The sequence below is a fragment of the Fringilla coelebs genome, assembly GCF_963513975.1.
Source record: "Fringilla coelebs genome assembly, chromosome: 5".
Lineage (NCBI taxonomy): Eukaryota > Metazoa > Chordata > Aves > Passeriformes > Fringillidae > Fringilla > Fringilla coelebs.
The window spans coordinates 34,076,616-34,096,141 of record NC_140033.1 but is presented as its reverse complement, the minus strand read 5'-3'; positions in this window follow the sequence as shown (position 1 = coordinate 34,096,141).

Below are 19,526 nucleotides of genomic sequence, written 5' to 3'. Positions count from 1 at the left end.
AGAACAGTAATTAACTGAGAAACAACTTAAGTTGTTCTCTCAATTCCCCATGCACCAGGCTGAAATGGTATTATGGCTTCCTACAAAATTACATGTACCACATCAAAAGTAAACACTTAATCTAATATTCTAATTGTGGGTTTAGATACACATCACAGTTATAAATCATGTTAATGAATATATAAAAAAGAAGCAAATACCACATTAACTTTTCATTACCTTTTTAACATCCCCCATGGATAATGCAATTCATTTATGGGTATAACAGCCCCCTCTACTATATGGTGTAGATACACAGAGGAATTAAATAGTGTAGCTCTGGGAGTGGTTAAGGTGTTTTTAGAGTAAGAAATGGCTGTGACTTGTTGATGCATTGCTCGTAAAAATAAAGGTTATGCATTTTAACAAAGAAGTCTGGGATGGAAACATGGATAATTTGATCCAGTAATTAAAAAGAAGAGTTTTCTTAATTGCTGACCCTATACAAAAAGGGTTCTTAATCAAAGTAAAAGCAAACAGTGGAAAACTCTGAGGAAAGTCAACTTTTCTTGACAAGCTGGTAATCTAAAGACTCTCCAGTTACAGTCACGTCTTCAAATACATCCCCAGAAAAACATCATTAAGGCAAAATAAGCATCCCAATGGGTGGCAACTTCTTTGCAATAGTAATTTAACTGCTTTCAGAAGTGTAGCCACATGCTTCAGTGAAGAACAGGAACATCTGGGGAAAAATCATGCTGTTCTGTAACTCAGCAGAATTTCTATGTTAACTTCAATGTGATCAGGCATTGGGAGGGGTTTTCAGTGCTCTCCTTCAGGGAAAAGTCCCTCTTCAGGTCATTTGGCTGATAGTAACACCTTAAAAACATAAAACTTCAGTTATCTGAGCAAAAGCAGTATGAAATCCCTATTTCTTTGAAACAATGTAAGCAAATATACCATGAAGCCTTCCTACAGCAGTACAGCTGTTGTTTCTGATCTCACATAATTTCTTTTTGTCTTACTCTAAAATTTATGTTGTAGTATTTGTACAGGCAATAGAATTTCACACAGATCTTTGCAGTAGCTGAATCAAATCACAGCAATGATGAAGAAAATAAATTCTTTCGCTGTATCCTAATTTATTGCACTTGACTGAAATGGTTTAGAGGCATCTCTGAGCCACACAGCCAGTAATTCTCTGCTTCACGGACAGAACATGTTTTCTAGATGTAAACTAAATTATTTATATAATGCATAGAGCACATGAGCCATCCATTACCTGATACCCTCAAAACAATAGGATGGAGAGCAGCCAGCATTAATTGATCATCCAACTGTCCAGTGACTCTGTGTGGGCAATTTATGCCAGATTCTATATAACCACACTTTATATAGCCGAACATTTTCCACAAATAAATCTTTCTTATAGAGGGAGGCAGTTGTCTTTGGAAAAGCTATTCATGAGCAGTGATTTGCTAGCTGCAGCACTTGAGTAGGACATGAGCCAAGCTCCTGCCTGTGCTGAACAGCAGGGCTGGTGCTCACATCCAAACACACCTGATGGAAGGGCTGAGTCAACAGGGCACTGCGTAATTCTTCTAAGACAGGTTTCTCTGAGGTGTCAGAGGCAGTTTGGCCTGGCTCAAAGGAGTCAGTGATTAAAATTATAGCTACTTTCCAAACCAGTGGTAAGATAACCACCTTTGATGAGCCCCCCTGATGCCACTGACTCAGCAGGGCTGGGCAGGCAGGTAGATTTGCTAGGTAGACTGGTCTGCTCCCCAGGGCTGGTGGTCACCCTCTGAGCAGCAGCTGGCTGGTGGCTGAACCAGACACCCTGGGACAGGAACAGCTCCAGCTCTGGGGCACTGCTTGGCACAAAGCCCGGGTTAAACAACCCAGCAAGGGCAGTGTGCCCCTGTGCACCAGCTCACACAGAGCCACACTGGCTGGTCCACAGGGCTGTCTCTTGTGAATGTCAGCCAGACCATCTGGGCAAAATCAGCTCCTGTAGCATCAAAGCATCACCTTCCTATCCTATATCAGCATGGGCTATTTCACCCCATGCAACCACAGTGATTATCCAGTTAATCAAACAACAAGTTATTCTGGCCAATAAAAATGTCAACAAACTCTTTTTCTTTCTCTGATTGAGCTACCAGTTCTGAGAAACTTTCTGCTCTATCAGTTCTCTCCATTCAATTTCATGCCCCACATGAATACTTGGGAAAGTTCTGTGTTCCCCTTTAATTTCTAATCTCAACTTTGTATTCCACCAAAGCAAATATATTACATCCAAGACCATCTGCCTGTTAAGTTTCCAGCCTTCATGTGGTTGGGTCTTTTCATTTCACAAGAGTTCTTCCTATGGAAAAATCAGCCTTAGAACATTCCTCAACCTACAAGGTGATGAGATGCTCTACACAACTCAAATCAGGGTGGCAGTTCAACACAGTATATTTTAATAGACACCTACAGCATGTCCATAAAAAGATTCTGGTTTTTTCTGGTAAGATATTATATATAGTATTTTTTTAATTGCATATGGAAGAATACTGAAAAATCTAATTTGTTATGACTGCAGTGTGAATCTTCATGCAGCCTCAGCAGGGAGTGCCTGTGGGGCAGACAGAAAACCCTGTAATGCACAAAAAATAATTGCCTTTCTTCATCTTATCCTTGCTGCTCCACAAGACCTGATAACAGGTAATCTTGGTAGTCTGAGCAATCCACAGCTAAGCCTTTGCAATGACAAACTTGTCTTTCCCTGTGTGCTGCGAGTCCCAGTTTCCCCTGAAGAACCAGCCTGGGTGTCAAAGATTTCAGATGCAAACCATTTGGGATGGTTTGGTTCCACTGCCACCTACAAAGCAAAGCCAGCTGGTGTGCATGGACTGTCCTGCTCTGGGAAGGATTTCTTTCATTTTCAATGTATTCTACAGTTGCTCCGTCCCTTCCTTCCATTTTCAAATTAGTCCATCTTTTCCTTTCTTCCTGACTCACTCTTGTTTTCCCTAGTCTCTCTATGCCTGCATTTTTCATTTTTTCCTCATCTAAACTGACATTCTGTTCACTTCTTCCTTCATACTCCTAAAATTCACTCCCTGCAATGCACTACTGATCCCCAGGAGAGGAGGTGATGGTGGCAGGACCATGTTGTTCCTCCAAGACCTCTTTCTACCTACCCCTCTTCCCCATAAAAGATATTTTAATTCTACAGAAAATCATTACAGAGATTATGGGTAAAATATGACAGTATCCCTTTTCCCCCACAAGTTAATTTAGATAGATTATTCAACTCAGTAAAAGTTTTGCTAAGGTACAGGAAACCCCCTACCTTTTCTGGACTTCCCAAGTAGAAAAGATTGCCCTATGCAGAGTTATAGTCCCTCAGATCCAAGGATACACAACCATTTAATATGGTTGTTTATAAGAAGTGCCGCTTAAATCAGTAGCAGGGGTCTGAAGAGGTTTGCAGTGAACATGAGGTCAGACCTGTCCACGCAGATGTGTCTGAGTACTTGAGCTCCTTCTTCCCCCTGGCACAACACCAAACACTCAGATTCCCTGCATGGATGTACCATGCATGGAGCTCACCGTGCTGGCAGGCAGTGTCCTGGAGTTAACCCACTTCCCCATTTCCTGCCATCTCTGTGGCAAACTGACAAGTTCTCCAGTGATGCTTCAAACCAGAGGTGAAATAGAGCTATTTTTTAACAGGAGGGTTCAGTGTTTTCACTCACTATTGAAATACAAGTTGAGGCTCATGTGGCAAGGAAAGTCCCCAGCTGAGCCCTGTCAGCGTGCAGGAACACTCTGTAGGTCAGAGCATGGTGCTGATAACCCTGAAGTTGTGGGTTCTACCCCCATTTGGGCCATTCACTTAAGAGCTGGACTTGATCCTTGTGGGCCCCTTCCAGCTCCAGATATTCTGTGAATCTGTGAATCTGTGACCAAAAAGCACAGCCAATTTCCCACCATGCAAGCCTGACCAGCCATCACCCTGAGACATCTGAGTCCTCAGCAAAAGGCAGGCAAAGGCTCATCCCTCCAGTGGGTGCAGGGAAGCCTCTGGTCCCAGCCTAGACTTAGAGCTTGCTGTAGGAATGGATCTGCATTGAAGGTGCTCTGAGAGAGCAAAGTGCAGAGCTGGTTAAACTGCTGATGCATGGGGGAACCCCTACATGCCAAGAAGAAAGGAGGTGAGGGGTTTGATTTGCTCTTCACTTCATTGCTTAGACCTTTCTTTTGATGTCTGCTTGGCTGCTCCAAAAAACTCACAGAAAGGAGATGCCAAACTACTTAGTCTAGACTTGATCCAAAATTCTCTCTTGGATCAAAATTTGTTTTCTTCATAGTCTTTTCTACAAAAGGGGAATTTACATACTTTTACTGAGTCTTCTTATCTTTGCAGGACAGCCTAACTACCTAACTAGCAAAATATGGGGCCCTAACAAAACAGGGTAATAACTGTTTGACTGCTTATCTTAATGATAATTTATTCTCTAACAAAGGCATATAGCTGTGAGATGGGAATTTATTTACAGTTCATGCCTGACCTTTTTAACGTCTGGTAAAATCATGTTATGGAACTGTTTGAAAATTTATTGTCCCCATTTAACAATGCTGACATTTTGTGATTATTGGCCCTGGAAAATCTATTGGCCCTGTCAGGCAGAGAAAGTTCAGAAATTGCTTCCAGGGAACTACTCTGCTCTGATTTTTAGAGTGCTTAACACTAACAGATCCTTTTTAGTGCATGTTTTTAATATACACAAATAAGGAAAAACAAGATGCAAAGCAAAGCTGAAAAAGGAAAAAAGAGAAATACTCTTGATTAAATGCAAATTAGAACAGGGCTTCACTCCCAGCTGTCTGAAGTCCGTGGAAAAAAGCATCTTTACTTAAAGCAAGAATGATCAGGTCCAGGGACACTCCAAGAGCAGTCCTGTGCTAGTTGGGGCTGAGGCAGGTGGAAAACATGTCAGCACAGCCCAGCTGGCAGCAGAGCACTGCCCCAGCTGGGCATTATATTTGTAGAAAGCAAGAGCTTTTTGTACAGCAGTAAGAAACTACCTGCTGTGTCAAAGTGTTCTTAAAATTCAGAGTGATACTGATTCACAAAATCTTTCCCATTGCCAAGATGAGGCAGCAACCTCAGCTCTTGAAATACATGTTCCTGGTGCACCAGCACTTCTGAAGGAATTAGTTAGGCAGGATTATAGCTGCTATGGAAAAATGCACAGTTAGCTGACCAGTTAACCAGGTTGTTACTGGGGAACAGGGATTTTCCAACACACTTATCTTGCTAAAAAATCTTTAATGAAATCGGATAAAAAGTTCTTTCTGAACTGCAGCTACAAAGAGAACCAAGAAATAGAAAGATTTACAGCCTGTCAAATATTCTATTTTCAGTTTGCCAACACATCTGCAAATTCTGTAAGAGCAAGTGGCCTCCCTGTTGCACCAGGGGAGGTTTAGGTGGGATATTAGGAAAAAACCTCTTCACTGAAAGGGTTGCCAAATATTGGAACAGGCTGCCCGGGTATTCTCCATCCCAGGATATGTTCATAAGGCACACGGGTGTGTCAGAGACATTGTTTAGTGGTGAACGTGGAAGTGATGAGTTAACAGCTGGACTTGGGATCTTAGCAGTCTTTTCCAACCTAAATATTTCTGTGATTCTTCTAAAGAAAACCACGGGGTACAGCAGAGACCATAGCAGTGTGTGACAAGAAATATGTAAAAATCTAAAAGCGGAAATTGTGATAATTATGTTTATGACGTTTTTTGTTATGATAGTTCTCAACCATTGTTATTTAGAACCAGCCAAGCATTACTGATTTCATTGAAGTATAATGGTCTTTACAACTGTTCCTCTAAATGTAGTGACTGATCTAACAGTAAGTTCAATGGAAATAATGCAACTACTTTTGAATAAAATACAGAATTTGCACTTTTGGAAAAAGCACTTTCACTTGAAGCACACTACAACTCGATAAATTCAATTATATAACTAAATGAGTGTTTCTTTATTCATGGTAGTATCAGATTTACTCTGTCTGTTCTTAATGCTCCAAAGTTATTAATCAAAATCTCACACTAAAACGTCTAGGAGAAATTTTGACTCAGCTACTCTAAAGGCCTGGGTTGCATCATGGATCACTGAGCGCTGCTGCAGTCATTTATACCACAATAGAAATCTTTGATTATATTCTACTATCCTGCTTTGTCTGCTGCAGTAAAGAATCCCCATGGCTTTGCCAACACTTGAATTAATTTTAACAATAGCTTTTGACTTGAAGCAGCACCTCAAGAAGCTGTTAATTATAGGACTTTTTCAGGCTCTTTCAGCAGATATAAAAGTTGTGTTGTCTGGTGATATTTTTCATAGTACCAGTTCTTCACTCTTTCTGCAAAATGCACATCTTAAAATTAATTGCTCCATTATGAAGGATTGGAGAAGCAAGGTAAAATAAACCCTTATCCCAATCCCAGTAATTGTAACAGGGCTAAACTCAGCAGGAAGAACACAGATAACTTTTGTGCAACTGAACATTGAGACTAATATGTTTCTAAGAGTGACTGTTGTAAGAACTTGCCCCATTTTGTGGTTGAAGTGATACCAGTTTGGATCAGCCTACACTTTTCTTTATCTAGCTATTGTCAGCCTCACATGCAAGCCTCTGTGCCTGGCTGTCAAGAAGACAATTTTTAAATAAAATATGACGGAGTCCCCAAAGCTAAAGTATGAAAGGAGCAACCTTCTAGCCATTGACAGACACAAACAGGGTTGGGAACGACGCAACAGCTTCTTGCTGCAAAGAGCCTGCAACGACCACAGTATTCCTGGAGCATTCTCAAGTGCAATTAATGAAGTTTAGGGGTGTAGTGAAGCTGCTGGTGGCCATAAGGAGCACTGCTGGAGTGTGGAAAGCCCTACCCACAGACACATTCTGCTTCAGGAGTCTGGCATACCTAGGCCAGCATTCTCGAGGAAGTACACTTCATCTGGTATTTGTTACCTAAACAAGAGCATTTAAACAGAGCAGAACAGCTCTAATAAGGCACCTTGAGGGAAACTTACCTCAAATTAATCTACAGTTTCATTTTAAGTTAGTGAAAGTTAAAGAGCAAAACGAGACTCGAGCTCCACAAGATGAAGTTGATTCTCTCACTAGCGCCTCCAATCTCTTTTTTGGAAATTGAGAGAGCAGAGAAAAGCCTAGCAAAGAAATATGCAGCATCTCAACTAATCAATATTTCCATTTACATTGAAGAATAAATTGTTATCTTTGATTTTGGCATAGAACATGATTCTTTCAGTTTTGCCATTACTTGAGCGGAATTTAATTCTGGACAGGGCAGGCCGTTTTCACTTCTAACCTCATAAAGAGAAACACTGTCAGAAAAGTGCCTGTGAGTGCTGATGGACAGCAAGCTGAGCAGGAGGCAGCAATGTGCCCTGGTGGCCAAGAAGGCCAACAGCCTCCTGGGCTGCATCAGGCACAGCCCTGCCAGCCGGGCAGGGGTGATCCTTCCCCTCTGCCCATCCTGGTGAGACACACCTGGAGTGCTGGATCCAGTCTTGGGCTGCCCAGGGCGAGGGAGACATGGACAGACTGCAGCAGCTCCAGGGAAGGGCCATGTGATGTACAGTGACAAGGGGCAATAGGTATGAGCTGAAGCATAGATGAAACAAAGTAGAGAAATTTTGAAGTTTTTTGTTTGTTGAGTTTTTAGTTCTGTTTTTTGATGAGAGTGGTCAAGCACTGGAACATGTTGCCCAGAGAGGTCCAGAAAGTTATTCCTGGCGTTCTATTCCCAAAGAATTTTACACCTCTGGTACAGGGTAGCTTCTTTGCTGGTGTTTCGTGGTTAGGTTGTAGTCTGGATGGATCAGGGAATGTCCCATCTCACAGCTTTCCCCAGCCCTATATATGAATTTCTTAACCACAACCTTACACCTGTATTTATTAAAGCCCTGAAAACAATTATCTGAGGCTCCACAGCAGCTTCACACCATTTCACTGCTTCTTCTTCAGCTGCCTCTCTTCTGTTACTCTTTCCCAAATTCCTCATCCTTCCTTGCCCTGGAAAGAAACTCTTTATTGTCAAGCCAGTGCTTTACAGTTGATAAAGCATTGTAAGAGCTGAGCCAGATAACCTCTGCAGGGACAGAAAGAACAGTATTTTTCTCTCTAACTTCTGCAGTTCCTACAGCTACTCTGAAGCTAAAGCAAATGATTTAGAAAGGGTGAAATTGTATGAAAATATTATTCTCAGAAGTTAACTGACATGACAATCACAGAGGATGCTGTGTCCTTTTGTTATCCATTAATATGCATTTTGTGTTTTCATGGCCTCAGGGGACACACTGAGATGTAATTCATTTAAAAACACACCAAGTTAAACTAAAATAGGTATACTAATGTGTGTCAATGTAATTTGAAACTTTAAAAATTATAAAAATTGGTGTTTTTTCATACCTAGAGAAATTAACTGGGTTATGCACAAGGTAACTCAGAGCAGATTTATGCTCTCAGTTGTTCACTAGAATAAGTATCATGAAAAAACTGGATCTGAAAGTTCAAGGTGAGCATTCACATCCAGGAAACTACAGTTCAGACAGCAGAGCTGTAAAAACTGCAAAGAAAGGCCCATCTTGGCCAGAATGGTACAATGCCATTATGGAAGCAAACCTGTTCCTGAAGCTGGAGATGCAGGCTCTGCCAGAGATGGCAACTGCTAAAGAGTCACTTTTCCTGTTGTTAGAGCAATGGGGCTGAAAGCCTGTAAATGTAAAACCAAACCAGCCCTTGTGTTTGTTCCATGCAGCTCCTGGCTGAATTGCATTCTATTGTAGTGCTCTAACCAGTGGCACCAAAATGTGTCACACTGAATTTCAGGCATGAGAAAAAAATTTAAATCTCAAACATTTTCTTCTCATTGGCTTTTAACATTACATGAACTTAGTGAGAGAGTTTTTTGCTTTGTCAGCTGGATACAGGGTTTTTTTTAATGGACAATTTCTCCTTACTCCAATATTTGCCATGTCATATTGGACCTCCACACAGAGGGGTACATTTGAAGCCTGAAAAAAAAGCTCCTCATTGCTTGCTTGTACATCTAAAATTACCCATTTACTACTTGATAGCTGAGAGCACTCAAGCATGCCAGTTTTATGACATTCTCTGCAGCTTTACATGCTCTGGTTCTTCCAGAAACAGCACACACATGCTAATTAGCACAAAACTGCTCCATAATAACTACTGAGCAGTCAAGTAGTGTGTACTTAAAAAAAAATCTTTTTCATTTTTGAAATTTCTCAAGCCTCAGAATATTCCAGTTTTCTTTTCCAGTTAAGGTGTGTCAGGGAGCAGTGGGGCCTCCCTCATCTTCTGACAAAGAGATGATATTTAGAGCATTACTCTACAAATGAGAAAAAGACAGTTCTGTCAAACTGACTTTAATTTTATTTAAAATAAGATAAAATTTCAGTTGGTATTTTTTACTCTGAGAGCGCTGTAAGAGTGATCCTTGACAAGCTGTTCACACAATAAGAATTGTCACCATCTTAGTAAATTCATTATAATTTTGATGCCTTAAATTCAGGCTGTTCCTGTAAGGCAAAACTTGTAGTTGAAACTATGTCCTGGTAAAACCAGCAAGTTCTGATGGCAGCTTAAACAAATGGAGCATTAGCACATCCAGGTGGCATTTGTAACTTGAGTTTTGAAATGTATGCAAAAGCTAGTTTTCCTTTCCTTTTTTCCCTCAGGTACCCAAGCTGCAGTTTTCTTCAGCAGTTTTTCAGCTAGAATGTTTGGGCAGATTAGCACTGAGTTTTATTACATTTAGACCCCAAGCGAGCACACAGAGCCCGGTTTCCATGCGGAGAATAAGCGAATTTTAAACTGTATCGTCTTCAAAATCTTCACAAATTTTGTTTCAGTTTCATTCTGAAGCTGTATTTCAGAGACAGAAGTTGAAGTGGCTCCCTGCCTTGTACTTGGCAGGAGAACCCGCTCCGTGAATGAAAGCCTCCCTCGATTTAGGTGAAATTCAGAAAAACAAGGTAGATCAGAGACACATCCTACCAGATGAGGAAACTGTTGATCTGCCACAGAAGCCAAGACGCCGTGTACTTTTGCTGAGAACATTGTAAAGGAATACCAGCAACAGTCCTGGGCTCAAAGAGACTGAGTCAGCAGAAGAGTGACGAATTTAGATCCTGCTGAGCGAAGGAATCCCTCTGCAGGGGAACAGCTGTGAACAAACAGCGCTGAACTGAACAGGAAGTTCCAAACAACCCCAGGAGGCTGATGGGCATTTTGTATGCTCTGAGCATCACGGAGGAAGCCTCAAGGAGCACAGGCTTGTTGAGCTTCAGCAAATGTGCAAAATAGCAAGGAGAGCTGGATGAGTTAGAAAATCAGAATCTACTTCAACTCGCCAAACTAGTCCTTTCTGGCATGAGACCTTCTTTCTCAAGCTCTCCCTGACTGAGAAGGAATAAACTCCTTCAAGATACTGGGAAACTAACAATGAAACTGCGGTGGGAAGAGGCAAAATGTGCTCAGGACCCTAGCTGGGAATAGGCAGTGAGAAGTGAGTCCACAGCCACGTCTCTGCAGCTTTCCCTGGCACCCGAGTTCAGTGCTCGCTGCTCTGCCTTTTTCCCCCATTAACAAGACCCTAAGCAAAACTCCTTTACAACTAATGCAGTGTGATGACAGATGTTGTACTACCCGTGGGAAAAACATGCTCCTCAGTGAGACAATAAAGGCATCTGGGATTTTTATTTGGTCTGGTGCTGGTGTGAGCTGTGGGCACCTCAGAGAAAAGCTCTGCTCTGAGGGCTTGAGGACCAGGATAATGGCTGAAATTAAAAGCCAACAAATAAAACCCTCTTCAAAATACAAAAATGGGTACAAGTGAGATAAAACAAGCTTTAGCCAGACATCCAAATTCTGCTGTCTCCCACAGCAGTGGCTGAGAACACCATCTGCAAGGATGTGTTTTGGTCAGTGTTTGTGCTCACTGGATTTGACAGCTTTCTTTCTGCCTCTACTGCTGCCTGGAGCAGAAAGCAAGCTTCCAACTCCAGTAATTTCTGCTCAGTTACTGCAGTATGGACAGATAATTCAAAACACTCATCACCTCCTTTTCTGTGTTCAGCACCAAGTATAGAGATTTATAGGATCTATCAGATTTTGGGGGCTTTTCTTTCTTTTTCTTTATCCACGCATTTGTATTTGCATTTGTATATTTCAAATAAAATAATTTTATGTTTTGACTTTTTTAGAATCCTATCCCTAAGAGCACCTGATAGAGCAGCATTTATTACAGTACCTGCAGCATGAAGTGCAGCTCTGTCCAGACCACCTCAAAAGAGTTTGCGAGCTCCTGAAGCTGCTGCTGGGCTTGTACAGACATCTCCAGGGAGAACTGCTGGGCAGTTACCTTCCCCAGCTTTTCTTACAATTATGGTACAAGCTGTGGTTCATTAGACTCACAGACAGTTGGCTCTAGATTACTAGTTTTCCTCCCTTTGGTCAGGTTTCCCAGGATGGAACCCCCAGTTCTGCAGCATCAGAGAATATTACCATTGGAACTGGGGTCTTGTTGCATATTTTGTTCAGTTTATGGTCAAATTGTAAAACTGTATTTTAAAACTTAATTTAAAATAAAATTTCAAATTTTGAAAAAATTAAAAAAGGTTTTTGGTTGCCAGGGCAACTTAGATTAGAAATATAAATTAAAAATCCTCTCTTTTTTAAACTCCAGACCTGCAAAGTAAGTCAGCGTGCTGTTGCCCAAACACCTAAATTTTACCCCTTAAGAAGTGCATGCACTCATTCAGGGGAAGGCAGTCACTGCTGACACATCCATCTGCTCACCAGAATCCAAAACCCAGTTTTGTGAGGTCTCATGTTAAGAGCCACCATTCCATTACAGCTGACTGCTGAAAGCCTGCAAGAAGGGAAATCATTAGCAAGGTAGAAAGAAAATACAGAACCATGCTACAAAATCTGCTTTTCCAGCCATGTAACTCAGCTGGGGGGAGTTCCAGGGATTTACTGCGCTCCTTGCAGCAGTAGCCAACCATCCAGACTGGACCACCAGCAAACATCTGGCTACAGGAGCGTTGCCTGGTGGCCACCCACCTGCACAAACTTTGACAAAATTTACACTACAAAAGTGAACCTCAGAAATCGATTGCAAAGGATTGAAATAGAACTTTGAAGTCAGCCAGTCTTAGGAGGAAGCTTCAGTAGCTTGTCAAGAAAAATAAAATTCACTAGGTCCATTTCAAATTGCTGCAATTTCTTATCTGTGAAGAAATCTCGCTGGTTTTGTTTGGTGTTTGTTAATGAGGTAACGGCGCCATCTCCTGGAAGAACACAACTTGTTGCAACTGCTCCTGAAATTTTCCATTTCACTGTGCCCGCAGAACAGCTTACTCAGTAGACTCTGGCATGACAGGGCAGCAGCCTGAAGCAGCTGGATGGGCAAAACAAGAAATTGCTGACCATTTTTTTTATTCGTAGATATACTGCAAAAATGAGCACTGGGAGAGAATGGAGAGGTTGATTTTAGCTCATACTCCACTTTTAAGTGGCAACATGAGATTTATTATTATAGAATCAGCACTGGAAGGGCACAAGCCTGCTCAAACAGATCTGGCCATTCACTGGTTCAAAAAATGAAAGGGCTTCTGGTCCTAGAGGTACATGTACCTTTTGGTCAGAGGGTATAAAACCCAAGGTCCAAAAGGTTAATAACAGCCCATGATGAAATCAAAATACCTCCAACAATTTTTTTAGATTTGTGTTTCACCAGTATACAAAAACACTGAAAAACTATTAGCAATAAAACTACTTTCATATATAAAGGGCCATTGTCAGAGTTAATTTTAGCTTTTTTAAAAAATAAAATATTACTAAATGGTTTAACACTTAGCATTGGAAAAATACCAAAGAATTGTCCTTTTAATCAGATGATTGATGTAACTTCTACAAATGCAATGCTGATCATCCAGGGAGAACAGTAACTTCAAAAAATTAAAACACTGAAAGATGGAAAACCCAGACAGACTCACTCATTCTCAGATATATGTGCACACATATGCATAGATAATTAGTGGAGATTTTAAAGTGCTAGAGAGCCACTTGAACAAACAGAAGACATTAATCAAGACTTACTAGCAAGCAGGTATTTTAATGTTGCAGCTATATGTGATAGTAATAGTCCTAGGCACTTTGCTATATTTGTGGAGCATTCTGAAAACTTTGTTATGGGGCATAAAGCACATACTTTATCAGCCTGGGGTTACTACTGGCATTATCAAGCAGAAATACTAGCTGTTTCCATGACAGACCAAAAAAAAAACTTAGTTACTTAAAACACTTTCATTAAAAGGCTTCAGGGCTTGATATTTAAGGCTCTTTATGAAAAATGCAAAAAGAAAAAAACTATAGTGATTTTTGTGATCTAAGCAATGTATTATAATAGTCTTGGGCATCATGGCTCCCTGCAGAAACATCCCAGTGCACTAAAATTTTATTCAAAAACCCCGGTCAAAAGGGTAACTTGGAGCTTCAGGAATACCCTACACACAACACATCATCTTGTGTTTGAGCACAAAAATAACCTACAGCACAGTGTGTTCATAGGATGGTGTATTTCCTGGTACAGGCAAGCAGAAACAGCTGGATCTTCCTTTGGCAAAGGCCACTGATGAGCTGTGTAGACAGACTTCACAGTGAATAGCTCTTCTTCAGCCATACAATCCAGCAGCTCTAAGAACAGATTTATCAAAGAAGCTTCTGATGTTGTTCTCAGGTACTGTACTTCTAATAAACCTATTTCCACTACTTTGTCAAAGAAATAGCTGGTCTTCAAAATGGAGTGCATCACATATCACACCTCTGTAGTCATATTATTCTGCATGCAGACCTCAGACATTTCCTAGGGCTTCCTGTTTCTCTAACATCTGCTCGTGTCAGAAATGAATGTGTTTTTATTACTACAGGTTGAAATCTGAACAAAACTACAGAAAAGTATGCAAGATTTAAACAAGGCAAGCAAGACTGGGTTTTGTAGTGACATAAAGCAAACAAACATTGACAATAAGAGACATAATCTGTTTACAATCCTAAAGTGCACGTGTTAGAACATTTCTCTTGTAAACAAACATTACAGAAGCTCAGAAACAACATTGTGACATTTAAGGCTAACTCTGCAAATAAATACTTAAATCTTGTATTATTGTTTTTGCCTTTTCAAAGCACTATCCAGAGATTGCTCCTTGATGTGTTCCACACTGGCAGGTCACTTTCTGGAAGGAGAGAAGTGGTCTCCTTCGAAGCTAACTGAAACAGGTGCTAAGTAAGCCTGCAAGTAAGTGTATTGTTTGTTTTTAAAAAGCAGCATAAGCATTCTTGATTTGAAATATTTATTCACTAGACCATGTTAAAACTCAAATAAAGGAGATGGACATAGACTAAATGCTCTCCCACTTTCTCTTCAGCACTTTTGAAGGTGGGAAATAGGAAGAAAAATCTCACTTGATTCCTGCAGAATCTTTCAGCTGATCCTGGAAACTGTGCATTATAGTTGTTTGCTTTACTTCATTAGATGCCATAGCAGCATCTTAAGGTTCCTCCTTGGAAACAGATTTATTGGAATTATTAAAAATATTAAATCCTAGTTTCAGCTAATTGCTGCCAGAGGATTTTTTTAAAAAATTATATTGAGGTGAATTCTCCAAAAAGAAGATCCATGAAGCTAAGTTTTAGGACAAACCTTCTCTTGAAATGTTATTGTGCACTTACTAAAATTACAATTAAAAATACATTAAAAGTAAAAAGTAGAGTATTGCATCCTTGCAGTAAACTGGACAGACCTGCAAATGAGCATTGCTCTGCTACCTCAAGCAAAACAATGACCCATTGAAATGACTTAATGACCCATTGAAATATGAACTGAATGATGGCATGACAGACTTTTTCTGCACCACATCATCCCCATTTCACAACAGCTCAGCATTCACACTACACACAACTACCCCCACTGCACCTGGGCTCAGAAGCACACTGTGAAATAAGCTCCCAAGTTCTCTTCTTTCTGCAGCACAGAATGTACCTTTCCTAAAGGTGTAGCTAAAAGCATACGAAATTACATTCATGCTTCAACAGCAACCTTTGGGGGTTCTTTCCCACAGGTCTGATTCTCTTCTGTGAGTTTGAAGGAGACACTTGTTCTCTCAGCTGGGAGGTCTCATCTTGCAGACATGCAGGATATTACCAGGTCTATTTGGCCAGTCATATTAGAACTTGTTTGTTCCTGGTATGCACTTCAGGACAGCAAGCAAAGAATACTTTGACCAAAGAATGCTCATTTATACTCTGCAGTGCTCTTCTTGACCTCCATCTACAGAACTACCTGAACCTGCCAATGGACCTTTTATTTACCCACCCTTCCACATGCTGACATATAAAGAAAAAATCCCAGCTTGTTGCCAAACTGTTTCTGCACTCTTTCTAATCCCTGTGACAAAGACAACTTGGGTAACATGTCAAATATTGCGTTGATAACTAAGCTATGCAATCCTGCAGGAATAAATGCCAAGTAACACCAGTATTGAGAAAAATAGACCAACAAATATTAAACATTTGCCAAACAGCACTAGAATGCAGATTCCCCTTTGTACGTGATAGCCTGCCTTTGTCCCCATTTTGAGTTTCCTGAAACAGCCATGTGCAGCCACCTAACAGACCTGAAATAAGTAATTCATAGACAATCAGAAATTTTTACTATTTCAGAAAATGTTTTGTCTTTACATGGCCTTTGATGAATCCAACTGTTTCAACTTTAATATATGTGTTCAAACCATTCAAAACATTTTCTCCATGTATAAATAACCTCTCAATTTTTCTTGTACAACCATAGAGTGACTAGGTACACAAGGCTGAAAGGCACTCGAATTCACATTCAGAAATAAAATACCAACACCACTACAAAATTACACAATTGTGGGGTTTTTTCCTCTTCATTTCGAAAGTTCGGAGTGAAGAACTGCAAAAATGATTTGTCATCTCCCTGGAAAATGACCTACAGCTAAGGTAAGGTCACTGTCAGAACAGTGTATAATCTTCCATGTCAAACAACTTTTTCATCTTTATACTGGCTACCTGGAGATATACATATTCTACCATTTTATTAGAGTTGAACTCAACCCACTTTATATGTCCAAACTGGTACCAAAAGCAAATGCAGCATAGAGTTTAGTATTTCATCTTGGCTGCACCCCACCAAGGTATTAAAATGAACCATTGCTGTCCATCTGCATCTTCTGTTTCTCACTTCAATTTTGATGATGAGATTGTATTTGCAAACAAGTCACATTTCAAAGCAGTCATGGATTTTCAACCTACACTATTAGGAGAAACAAAAACTCCAAAGAACTCTGTAACTTTAGTATATTTTAAAAGACTCATTTGATCATCTCCCCATTTGGAAAAAAATATGGTAATGTTGTTAGACTTTGAAAAGGAGTTGATGATGGGAAATCTAAAATTTTTTTTCCCTTCTGTCAAATGTGGCTGACATTTCAAAGTTGCCAGCTGTGGAGAGAAAAGAATCTAAGTAGCTCCTACCATACATTCCATCAGTAAGCAGAATTCAGCTGTTACAATTCTAAACACCTTACTGGCAAGCTGGGCTAGAATTTTAGATCATTCAATACAGTGTGAGCATTCTGAAATTGAGGGGCAGGAGAAACATTTCCATGAATCCACATTCCATGGAATTTTGTGGAACCCATCATTTTGTTTTGTCCCTAGATAATGTTCGGTATTTTCACTGCAGAGGGGAATGCTTGAGCTATGAACTCTCTCAAAAAGAGTATTCAATTATGTGTAAGGATGGCATCTCTGCATGAGATCCCTCTGGAAAATGGATACTGCATGCAATAAATGAAAACATTCTCTTGCACAGTGTTAATATCCTCGATACAAGCCTGAGCCTTCTAGCATACAACCTTAGTAAGGACTGAAGGAAAAATCTTCCAGAAGACTCCATATTACAACATCAAGAATCCCCAGGAAGGGAGGCATCCAAAGTAACAGTAATCAGATGTTTAGGAGTCCAGTATTTGTTCAGCTGAAAAGAAAGGCTGGATGCTGAATGGAAATTACAGTCATACAGAACTGGGGCTTTTTAATCTATTAATAAAAGAGCAGTGGAAAAAAAATAAATGGCAAATTTATTCTATAGGAATATCTTTACTGCACTGAACCAAGTGACACAGCTTATTTCCTAAAGTCTTCAGCAGCTTTATTGAACTCACTCATAATTGTCAAGTGGGAAGAATCTACCTAAGAAGGGAAATAATTTCTGCACAATAAAAGAAAAAAATAAAAATATGACAAAACCAAATATAAACTTTCAGAATAAAAGTATTTTTTCAGAATTACTACATAGTTTTATCAAAATACTCTTTTTAAGAAGAAGCAGCAGAAACTGTCCCTTTGTACTCTAGGATCACAGGCCACCACTTGCCAATTACTTTTTTCTTTCCCTTCTCTACTTCCCATTCTGAAAAATATCAAAGGCAGAACACAGAGAAAATTATTTTAAATTAAAATAGTCTCACTTTGGTTTTGTCTTTTTCTCAGCACAACAGCTTAGTTAACATCTTCCAGCCAGTGTCCATATTGTTCTCAGAAACATGCTTTTATTTCTTCTGTGGTTCAGTGTCATGTTCTTAAACCACACCAAACAGGTGAACATCAGCAGAAATCCTTTGTTTGTTTTGGGGGATGGATGTCCTTTCTGAAGGACGTTTTCTTCTCATTTAAAATTATGTGGAAGTATTAAAGCCTCATGGGATGGAAACAAATCTAAAGAAGTCTAACTCCACACCAAGACAAAATTGCCTGATTCTCACAAAAGCCTTATTTGCAGAAAGCTTCTCTATTTCACCAATACTGCTCATGGAAGATTAACTTACTTCATTACTCTTAAAAACTCCCTCTCCAAACTCAGATACAATGAAAAATTATAAATGGATACTGATGAAGAAGGTGAATTTAATGTGAGAGTTATAACTATACCCAAGAACTCTTCTAGGGCAGGGAGCAACACTTCCTGCCAGAATTTCTACCTGCTCATGTTCTTCCTGTTCATGTTGAGTGCAGCACTCAAATCTTCCTATCATATAGCAAGAAGGAATCAAGGAGGGGAAAAAAAAAGTAATAAACTGACTACTATTTTTCATTTTTTTCAGAATTAATATTAAGAACAGCAATAACAAAATAGACATTTTATCTGAAGTTTAGAGCAACAGGGAAATAAAACCCAGAAGCTGCAGGTTTAACTATTTGGCAGTGACAAATATTATTTCAGTCAGAATGACTAGGACTCACAAAATAAAAACAACCCACACACACACATCCAAGGCCACGTTACTCTGGAGGTAATGGAGGAGAAGTACCGGTAATTATGAGAACACTTGCTAAATCCCTACTACTAAGTCTACCAGTGCAGGGTGAACTTGTTCCAAGCCTCATTACTGAGAACATCTGTTAAGGCAAATACAATAGGAGCAGATAGGGATTTTTAATTCTTAACTTCGAGTTGATGAAATTTAAATATAATCCTTCATTTGGAAGAAGCAATGCTGTTTACATGTGCTGCTTTGTACACCTCATAAAAATACAACTGGAAGTAGTACAGCTCTCTTTATTTTGTCAACTGCTGTATTAGATGCCATACTTGGAAGGAAAATTATATAAAAAATAAATTTACATGATTGAAGTGCAGTGTTCTTGAAGTATTCAGAGGTTTCAATTAATAATTTTAGAAAAAAACTCCCTTGTAAGGATGGCGAGTTCTTTCACTGAAAAACAGAGCATGAAGTATTTTTGAGATACAAAAATATTTTAATCCAAGAATCTACAATGCGAGGACTGGCCAACCATTTCTATATTATGCACAAGCTTGTTAAGTGGTCTCAACTGTTTGTGTGATGAAAAAGTGATGAAAAATACTAGATAAAGTTCAGATTTTACCAAACAGCCTAAGAGCAGCCTTTGAGAATGCTGGTTTTGTTTTAGTGAGAGAAATTTCCTATTTCAGTTTCATACACTTGGCATTTAAAAAACAGCTACAGGTATTCCTGACATCTACTTTAAGAGAATTGCATGAACGTAATTGATCTAAAAGCATAAAGACACCAGATTTATACAAGTACTTGGATATTCAGAGGGAAAACCAAAGAAAACTTTTAATCTAGTGATCCAGTGAAATTGAGTGGAATTTCAACACCTAACATAGTTAGATTTTGTAACATGGATCAATTATTTCAGTAATTACGGTGCAGTTACAATCTTTATGAGTTAGTCTTCCCACATCACCGAAATAACTAACTGCTATGTGGAGACAACCACACTCAGAATTTCTGCAATTTACAGGGAAGACTTAGTTATGTTCCCATCTGCTTTATCAGTGGTCAAAGTGAAGATTATTCTTCTGCA